At 35.3% G+C, this 10,769-nt stretch overlaps 1 long non-coding RNA gene across 1 annotated transcript in view; it reads right to left on the reverse strand.

Annotated features, from left to right (window-relative positions):
- LOC130830407 (uncharacterized) overlaps window positions 1-10,320 on the reverse strand; it is a 48,478-nt gene extending 38,158 nt beyond the window's left edge. Inside the window, exon 1 of the long non-coding RNA XR_009047788.1 lies at window positions 10,289-10,320. This is a non-coding gene — a long non-coding RNA (uncharacterized LOC130830407). The remainder of the gene's footprint in view (window positions 1-10,288) is intronic.
- Window positions 10,321-10,769: the final 449 nt, after the last annotated feature.

The following is a 10,769-nucleotide window of genomic DNA, read 5'->3' on the forward strand; positions in this document are numbered from 1 at the left end:
TATTACTCAGAGAGAACATAAACTTCTTTAATCATTATAATAGATGTTTAAGTGTGGATTTCAGAAAGGAATTTTGCTACATTAAGGAGACAATTTAATAAGCAATATAATGCAGAATGCTTAAGAAATATTCTTCTTTTGAGAATGGAAAATCAATTCCATAATACTCGAAGGATTATTTGAGCTATGTCTCCTGTTTTTTATATGGAATGAGTTGCTCTGGTGTAATGCTAAGTATGGTTTATGCTAACTTTATGGAGGTATTGTGGGAAAGTTAAACTGCAGTTCACACATAAAATGCTCATTATAGAATGAAAAAAAAAATCCCTTCCTGTTATTTGTGGGTAAAAGTTTTTCTATTTTTTAATCATTTTAAAGATAGCCTTAATAAAGTCTATCAATGTAAATAATACTAACAATTGGCATTAATAGAGAATAAGTGTCAAGTATCAATAAGCACTTTGCATGAACTATTCAATTTAATTGATTATGGTTGTGTCTACCCAACAGCAATAGCTAAAAATTCTAGTGCTTAAAAAAAATGACTCATATTTTCAGATACTTGAAAAATTTACCTGACTGTAATATATAGCCTATTTAATTGATTGTACATGTACAATGGTTAACTCTTTGTCTCCTTAGGGCTCCTAACATTTTTAAGTAGAAACAAACAAACAAAATTAAACACTTAGTTAATTGCAAAATGTTTGGGAAATGCTATTTTGTCATGATGGCTGGTAGAGAAAGTCCAAGCTATGGTGCAACTCTCCTGCAGTGATAGAAAAAATACAGAGAGTAAGAACTAAAATCAAACAGCTGGTATGAGTAATGTAATATATTCATGGCCCAGTTAGAGAACAGAAAATTGGCATGAATACCTTTAAGACTGGAGAAAAACCCCATGTTTTATGACCATGACATAAACTGAAAATATAAGATTCAGTCACGCTAGCTCAGTGCAGTCATCGTAGGTTTTTTGTTTACACTCTCTGGGTGTTGGAGGAGAGGGGTGAGGGATAAAGGCACGGACAGCAGAGACAGAATGTATGAGCACAGGACTGCAGCTTTCACATCCTCCTGATTATGCCACAGTTGTATGGATAGAAATAGATGTCCACTTTCATATGTAAATATTCATTAAGCTGAAGATTAAAAAATAAATTGTGGGACCAACAGTTAATGGATGCTCAAAGAGGAAAAGTATCTAAGAGAGCCATTATGGTGGAGGGTGGGATTATAAAATTCACTCTAAAATGGGGATCTCATCTTCACATTTCTAAGCCAAGATTGAGAAATGTGTGGTCACTTTTGTCTATTGGACTGCAAGGTTTGTGTAAATAAGCTTGGTAACAATGGCAACAAGACTGAATGGGAATGGGCATTTGGATATCATAGGTCACACAAAGTGTACCAGAGACTAGAATCCCTCCCGGCTTTTAAGTTGAAGATCTAGGAGTGGCAACTTTCAGATACTGACAGAATGAGATGAAAAATCACTTTGTGGATGCTGTGTTTCCAACAAGCAGAACTGAGGTCCAACTTCTTGGAGTCTTTCCCTTTGAGATGATATAGAAATCCTAACAGGCGGCATACCCCTAAGAAGAAGAAGAAGCCTTTCTCATGACTGGAGTAGGTTCCTTTCTGAGACTAGGAAAAGACATCATTACCCCAGAAGAGAAATCACAAGTCATCCTGAACTTCTCTTAGTCTCTTTGATGCTTTAGGCCAAATGAAAGGAAACAGACCATCAGCTTTTAAGAGGAGTGGTGTACAGGAAATAACTGTTTACTTGACCAAAGTGTATATTAAAAATTCAAGTGTTGGTGGGACTTCCAAAGCTTGGTGCTTTTTAAATTTGCTTTTCCTGTTCTAAATTGTTTAATATCTCTTGTAACACTGCCACATGAAAAGATGTGATTCTCTAAAGATTTGTGATACGTCATATGAGGCATGTAAAACCCAATGTTCTTACTCTTAGCTACTAAGGATTTGTTATTCTTAGATATGCCTTTAAGCAAGATTGAGTTTTGACTTATAATTAGTTTTTCATATACTAATTAATAATGCACCTCTAAAACATGCAAAATAAATAACCAGCAGAAAATGTTTTCTGCTGATTTCAATTGTGAGCGAAAAGACTACACCAGCCTCCTAAACAATGGTAGTATGTTTTGCTTCCCTTTTAAATAAAAAAAGTGAAAGTAATGATTACCAGCTCTGTAAATCTGAAATGAATATTTTCTGGCCATTTAAGCAAAAGTATTTTTCTTTTTTATTCAGTACTAATGTTTATTTAGTCATTCACATGATTCTTGCTCATGCACTTTAGTTAGGCAACTTTTTGTTTTTGAGTTATAAAAATGCCTGGTAGTTCCTGTGGCCTAATGACTGGATCTGAGGGTTCAGATGAAGTTTGTTCTCTGTCTCTCTGTTTCTGTCTCTGTCTTCTCTCTCTCTCTCTCAAAATATATTTTCTTTCTCTCATTTCCTTCTACCTTAGATAAAAATTCCATGCAAGAGGGTAAGTTGGAAACTAGTTTCCACAACTTCTATGCCTCACATGACCACGTCACCAACTTGAATAGGAAACTCCCAGGGGAGAGTGTGATTGGCCCAGCGACATCTCATACCTACCCTGAAAGCTGTGTTACAGAACATGGGTGAGATCTAATTAGTCAACCTAGATCCTGAGTCCACACCTGTCATGGGATGGGATACTATATCTGACAGCACCACTACTCCCACCAGGACCAAAGCATTAAGGACAGCATAGTCTTCAAAGGAAAGGATGCTGGACAAGCAGTTTAAGTCCACCCTGGTGGACACCAAGCCAGAAACATGAAATGCACAGCAAGCTTACATATGTCAATATTAAAATAGTTGTTTGTTTACCCTATTAATCAGAGTCCAGTCAGAAAATAGCACCAGTTACTTTAACAGAGAGAATTTAACGTAGAGAATTAAACAGGTACTGGCAGACTTAAAAGACCGAGGTAACACCTTGCTATTTCAGAGGTGGTAACTGCAAGAAGCAGCTAGAACCTCTATGTCTGGGGGACACTTACCCCCCTAAAGAGATTGGGATTATTAGAACCTAGAAGGTTAAAGGGGTATACCTGCAGTCCTGGGAGCCAGACCTCTGAGGAGGGAGTATTGGCCCACTAGTGCTGGTGTCTATGAGAGGCCATGATGAAGTTCATTCTTGGAATGTGGTACTGGAAACAGGTACTAGATGCCACTCTGAGGGTGAAGAACATTTGTTGAAGGGACAATGAAAGGAAAAGAATGCAAACAAGGAGGAGAAAGTCCTTTCTTCATCCTCCAGACTTCTAGTCTCCTTCTGGTGGCCTCTATTGGCATAGCTTAACAGGGTTCCTGCTGGCAAAGCAGAAATGTAGTTTATAGAGTCCCAGCCTCAGCATTGCAAAGAGGAGGCTAGAAGGGCAGATTTGAAACTGAGAGACAGCAGTTTAATAACTAGCACATCAATGACAGCAGCATCGGTTCTGCATCAGCTGGAGAATATTTATACACTAGCAGTGGGATTTTGTATATCTATGGATACACTAATAATTAGAAACACACACACCTAAGTGCAAATTACCACGAGACATCTCCTTGCATTCAGTCCAGCTTCAGGACCCACTAGTTACTTAAAAATGTGTAGTCTTACACCAAGTGCTTTCTACTCTAGTTGGAGAGTTTTGGAATCATAATATACTTAGACCTTGGAGAGTGTTTATCACCCTTTCAGGGAAGGAGGTATCTAAAGCTTTTCTTTGGATTATGATTTCAGAACTGTCATCTGAGACTATTGCTTGAATGTAGCCTATTTGTATAGAAACAATTTTCTAGGTAGGTATTTTTTCCTTTAAATTTATTCTGAACTTTAAAAAAAAAAACCACCAAAGTCTTTGAATTTTTTAAAAAATTAGTTTTAATCCAGTTCTACTTATTTTCCTTTCCTTTTATTTTGTTATACTTCTACTCTACCTCTACTCTCTTCCACATCCCAAACATTATTTTAGAAATAGAGCAGTATTTAGTTGATTGTTTTAGTCAACCTTAAAATTAATGACAGTTATAAGAAAAAAAAAATAGAAATTAGGATTTTATTATGATAAAGATGTCCTGAATTCCATTAGGATTATAGCAATCTTGATAAGCCTGCATAAGTGATTTGTTTTTGAAAATTCACTAAATAGCAGTGGAAAAGTTTAATGTGAAATCTCACCACAGCTAATTATGTATATTAGCTATGTTGAGTAGTTTGCTAGCCCAGATAACCTTTAAACTTTGGCTGTAATGGTAATTTACTTAATGGAGGGGCTTAATAGAAATATTGAAACAAATGTATCTCCTTAGATTTACTGAGATTGGATTGGGAAGTTGAAGACATGAATGTGCTATGCACACATACTGACAGAAAACCATGTCATTTTAATGATTCATAATTTCTAATTAGCCATGATTATTCTGAGTGGTTGTGGATATACATTTTAATTGTATCACATACTGTAATTTCCAATTTCCGTGGAGACGCTGATGAAGTGAAAGTCTTATTGCAAAGTCATCATTTAAATATTTGAGAAATAGAAGGCTTTGAGAGGAATAAATATCCACAGCTTAATTATAATTTCTATTGATCTCTGAAGTCAATTTTGTCCCTGTAATACAGATGGCTGTCTCCTTTCTCTTCCCTGGATCAGCGTCACGGCCGGGTTTTGGAATTGTGATGCCCTGATCTCAGTGGGTGGAGAGAATGCTACACTTCCATCATGTATTTGACTTTTCCAAAGACAAAAAAGTAGTCAAAGTTGCAGAGGCAGGTCAGATGGAGCAAGTGAATAAAATGTCGTTGTTGTAGTTGGAGAGCTTAGTTTGAGTTAGAACTGAGCGTTGAAGGCAGAAAGGCCTGACTTTGACACTCATATTTCACATGATTTTTTAATAGAATTATTTGGAGGGTACTTAATCAGATTCATTTTGTATATAGGCTTTAAAATCCAAAGTAAAAGAATTGGTAGGTCTGCAAGCAAAAGACAATTGTCTGAGCAAGATATGTCTCCCAGTAGATTCTGATGTGAGAAGAGGAAATAAAGCAAGTAAGCAGATGTGTATCTCCATGATGATTAAAACAACTTAAAGCTATTTGATGACTCCTTCTAGATACAAGGACAGTCTATGTATCGTTGAGGTCTTGGATTACATGGCACAGAAAAGCTGAAATAAGCATACCTAAGATAGCCTTCTTAGAAGTGATACTCACCTCTATTCATTTGGGACCCAGAAACTGAATGCAAAAATTGAGGAGTCTATCCCATTTCAAGATGCATTGTAATGACACACAGAGCATTTCTTAACTTGAAGTTTCATGAAGACAATGGGGAGATTAGTTATGAACAAATATACCTACATTTAGATTGAGAAATAGGTATAATTTATGGTAGAGTTAACCAAAGCAAAAAATTACTTGTAGAAACTATAAATGATATTCTGATGTAATCTTTCAATATCTCCTCATCAATAAAATGGTAATAATATTTAATGAGATATGACCAAGGAAATGATCTTTGCCTTCGATTGATCAGATCTGGATTTCTTTTCTTACATTCTATTTGATTTAGTGTATCTTTCATGTTTGTCTTATGCAATAGTAATAGGCTGAATTATGTAGTGTCCGTATATGTATACCAATTACTAATTGCAAAAAATATAATGCTTGAAATTTATTTAAATAATTATAATATTACTAAGTAAAATTGTTATAAATTTTGAAAAATGCATTAATATGTTTATTTAGTCACAAATATGTATTAATGCACAGATCCTCTATGTGCTATTATATTTATCTCAAATTACCAAAACATTTTTGTGCCTATCGCAATTAAAGGAGACATAAGTGAGTATGTACTTAGTACAATGCTTGGCACATACATAGAATTCAATTTTTTATTATTACTAATAAAAGTATATATTCCCTAATAAGAATTATAAATGGGATAAGGCATACATTACAATAATATATGTGACACTTACCTCCTTGAAATTTATGGTTAAGCAGGCAAGTCAGATAATTAAACAACAAAGCCAATATAGATTAATAAATATTGTGATAGATCAAGTATAGGTTTCATTGAAAATACATTAACAGGAGCAAAATATCCACCCTTGTGGCTACTTTTCTTTTTATACTGAAGTTCTTGTGTGCACATAGTTTAAATTCCCTCTCTCTCTATATATATATATACACACACACACATTATTTTTAATTGAAGAAATGTTTTAATCTGAGCACTCCGATTTCCAAATTGCTTCTAATATTTCCAGAGAGAAAAGGACCTTTCATTTTGAGTTAGAGTTGAAAACTGATATCCCATTGGGCAAGCCTCTATGCTCTTTGACAACTATTTTTAAAACATAATCATACTCTCTAGGTAAGCAACTTAAAGATTTAATTGTTTTGCCATTTCACATCCAATGTTAAATAAGTAATTTTCTCTTTATATATAGTATTCTATCACTTTATATAGATAATGAGGTAGAGATATAGAGACATATACATACAGAGAGAAATTGGTTTAAAGTTAACTTTCCCAAAAAAGCACAAAAACAATTACATTGAGAGTTTATCCCTAGAGTCACCGGTGATCAATAACCACTTTACAAAAGAAGTTAAGGTTATCAAAAAAGATTCTTCAAATTGCAGTCACAACTTAAAAGGACGTTCCCCAGTTCCTCTGAGTGAAGACTTTTAACTGCAATTTCATGGCTCTCAAGGGTTTCATTACTGGGCACGGTGAGAAGTAGGGGTGGTGTCTATAAATTCTGTGACAACTTTTGCTCTCTATATACATTATGCATCTTTTTGGAGAGAGGATCTATACTTTTAATCTGTTTCTCAAATAGGCCATAAAATGTCAAGAAACGCTGTTCTCGAGGGTGTGTCAAGTCAACTTAAATCTATAGGAAGGGACCAAATGACAGGAGAAGTAGCAGCATATATACAGTTTCTTCCAGTTGGAACTAGATAACTACTGGTGAGCCCCTGTTCTAATTTTCTTTCAAAACCCCACAAGATTGATCATGAGTCATTTTTCAGCATTCTGCTAGCAGCCATAAAGTCCCTGTGACAGTTTCCTTAAAGGTTAGCTGGTTGATTTGTGATCTGGAAAGTCTTCCAGCATGTGATTTTCTCAAAGAGTTTGTGGGGAGAGATCATGAGGAGAAAGGAGGATCTTTATGACATGACAGCCATCTGTGTGGCTTTCATGCTGTGTAGAGGGTGGGTGAGGGCGGGCATTATGTTATACCTAGTAACCTGATATCCTGAGGATGCCTGCAGCTTATAAGAAGGACACTCATCCCTAGTGGAGTGTCATTTTTATACATAGGAGGCAGAGCTGTGCCATTAACTTGGTGTGGTACTGAATAATCCCAAGAGTTGTCAAAGCTCGGACTTGCAGCTGATTTTCTGGGGTTCAAATCCTGGCCCTCTCACTTAGACGCTCTGTTACTCTGGGCAGCTTTCTTAATGCTCTCCGCCCTCACTTGTAAAGTAGGGATGGCGGTAATGTTACCTACTGCATGGGCTTGTTCTTGGAATTAAATGTTATTATTTGTTAAGTACGTAGAAGAGTGTCTTGCAATACTAAACACTATTTAAAAATATAAAATCTGCATCTCTATTCTTGCCCTTCAAATAGGTTCATCTGTACTATTTTTCTAGATTCCACATATATGTGTTAATATATGATATTTGTTTTTCTCTTTCTGGCTTCCTTCACTCTGTATGACAGACTCTAGGTCCATCCACCTCACTACGAATATCTCAATTTTGTTCTTTTTATGGCCGAGTAATATTCCACTGTATATATGTACCACATCCTCTTTATCCATTCCTCTGTCGATGGACATTTAGGTCTCTTCTACGTGCTGGCTGTCGTAAACAGTGCTGCGGTGAACACTGGGGTGCATGTGTCTTTTTGAACTGTAGTTTCGATATAACCCTTACCTTCCATTAGTTTCCCCCTTATATTTACCTTCCACACAGCCTCCCCACCCTGGAAGCCCAAATCTATTTTCTCATTATCTTGTCACATCTCCACAATTTATCACTCTTTGTTAAAGTGTTAGTAGATCAGCTCTCAGGTCTAACCACCCTTTTGGGGGTTTTCACTTCTTTTATATGAAGCCCCCTGTCATATAAAAAATATTAATAGCAAATAAAATCTGTATGCCCTTTCTCCTATAATAATAAAATAAAATAAAATAGTTCTAAAAGTCTATGTTGAAGGTAATATTTAAATTGCTGGGAGTTGGGAATGATACTCATTAATCTGTAATAACCTACAAGGGAAAATAATCTGAAAAAGAATAGATATATGTATGTATAACTGAATCACTTTGCCATACACCTAAAACTAATGCAACATTGTAAACCAACTATACTTCAATTTAAAAAAAAAAGAAATAAAAGCATTTCCCCAGTTTGCTAGAAACTATGCAAAGCATCTTTCCTAATGATTGCATTAGTGTTCTACCATGGTAATATACTGAAATTTAAAAAAATTTCTGGGAGACATATTTTCTGTTGATTGGATTGCCTGATACCCCTGCCCTCCATTAAGTCTTTTAATGGCTCTACTGCTTGTTGCTGTGGTTTAGATGAGAAGGAAGTGGGCCCAGGTTCTACCTGTGTGGTCCTGGCCACTCAAGCAATTGTTCTAAAGATATGTTTGAGAGACACCACTCAAAAGTTTGACATTGCTAAATATTTTAGTTCAAGTTGTTGTGGTTTGTGGTGGGTTTGCAGTAAGGAGTAGGAAGGTGCTAGAGAAAGAAAAGACACTGTAGGATATATGGGCTTTGGGGAGCTTGTCAATGTCAGCAATTCCTGATCCAGCTGAAAAAAATCTTGGACATTTCAAACATGTGTTGCTTTAAGATTATCTTGGGAGTGTGGGTATACAAGGGGTGGTGATATAATCCAAAACTAATTCAAGAGACAGTCTTTATTATATTCTTTAAATTTAGAAGAAACACTTTCCTCCTAAACATCAAGATATACAAATAAACAGGGATACCATGTCTTATTCTTTCATCTTAAACCTCTTGAGTTAAAACATACACATATCGCTTCTGAATCTCTTAATCTAGCTTGAGCCAAAAGGCATCAGGACATTTTTCAGCAAAACTTTGTAATTAACCTTTTTGAAAGTTGTCAAAAAATTTTCTGCATATTCATGCAGTTCTTGTCTCAATGCTGAGCTGCTGCAACTATAATTCACAGTTGTAATCACTCACCATCCTGGAGACTTCTAGTTGCTAAAGATTTTAAATTAAAGTGTTCCCAGTGGATAGTAGGGTAATATCATAGATTCCATTGAAACTCATTCACAATAAGGTCTATCACTGGAGTGAATTTTCTAGATAAATCAAGTACCCAAATGCCACTATTGATGAAATTGATTTGCAAAGACTGTCTACAAATGTAAAAGGTATCCCCCTAATTTATTTTGTTTCTGTGTACATGGTAAGGCAATGATATATCAAGTAATGTTTCCCAACTTTGGCTCATCCTGAGAATTACATGGGGAAGTGATCTGTGGTGGGCTCTGAAATCTTTATTTTAAATAAATGCCCCAAGTGATCTGAGAATCAGGGAAACATATCAGTGTAAAGTGCAAAATGATTCAGACTTACTAGGACATTTGGGAGAGAGTGGACAGTTTTTTGAGACTTAACAAAATTATTCTCTTCTGGGTTTTATAAGCATTACTTTTTATAAATCAGAGAAATTAGTGGCAGGAAGTATGAATAAAAATAGAGGACTAGAGGATGCAGTCTTTACAAACCACTTCTATTTAACAAAGCAGACACGTTTTTACATAATGAAAACAAAACATAATTGCCAAAAAATTATAGCTTTAATTCAAATCTCAAAACAATAATCATGTAGATTTACTTAAAATCTCAACATTTTAAGAGAATTGTGTGGAATTGATAACACAAGAGAGAATTTATGTATTTGTTCAAATAATGGAAACTCACAGGAAGCCTAGAGACTAATAGAGTTTTAAATACTCGCTGGGATTCCTCCATGGTAGTCAAACAGTTAAATCAGACACATCACTTTATTGGGGTTGGAAAAGAACATGGGATGAGATAAAATTCTTTTTTTTTTTTAATTTAGAGGTAAGAAGGTAGATTATGAACATACAATTTAACCCCAAAATAGACCAGAGCTCTTTACCAATAATAAAAATCAGTAAATACGTTCTCATACCTGAACCCCAATGTCACATCCTTCCAGTGTACGCTCTAGTGCCTGTATATAGTCCAGAAATATGTTCCAAAACTGAAATCTTAATTGACATCCTGCCTTCCCAGATCACTGGTCTGCGCTTTTTAATAGTTTCATCACTGAGATTTCTAAATTATTTCATACTTCTAGGTCTCAAACTGTCCTTGGATAGCTTGCTAGGACCTCATTTCCCTAATTCCTTATCAACCATCAAAATATCTTGTAAACTGAAGGAGTTATGCAGAGATGCCAAAGATGATGTTTATAGGTCTTTATATAGATGGTTTTTCCTGATTCTTAACAGTCTATTAACCAGTAATCCACAACTTTCTTTATCTCTCATTTCATAAGTCTGCTCCTACTTTTGCATCCATCACTATCAATATCTCATGTAATTTAGCCATTTTGTCATGATCATAAAATCAAACTGCACTGGAAACATAATAACAGAACTATTTCCTCC

Source organism: Hippopotamus amphibius, chromosome 10 (assembly GCF_030028045.1).
Source record: "Hippopotamus amphibius kiboko isolate mHipAmp2 chromosome 10, mHipAmp2.hap2, whole genome shotgun sequence".
Taxonomy (NCBI): domain Eukaryota; kingdom Metazoa; phylum Chordata; class Mammalia; order Artiodactyla; family Hippopotamidae; genus Hippopotamus; species Hippopotamus amphibius.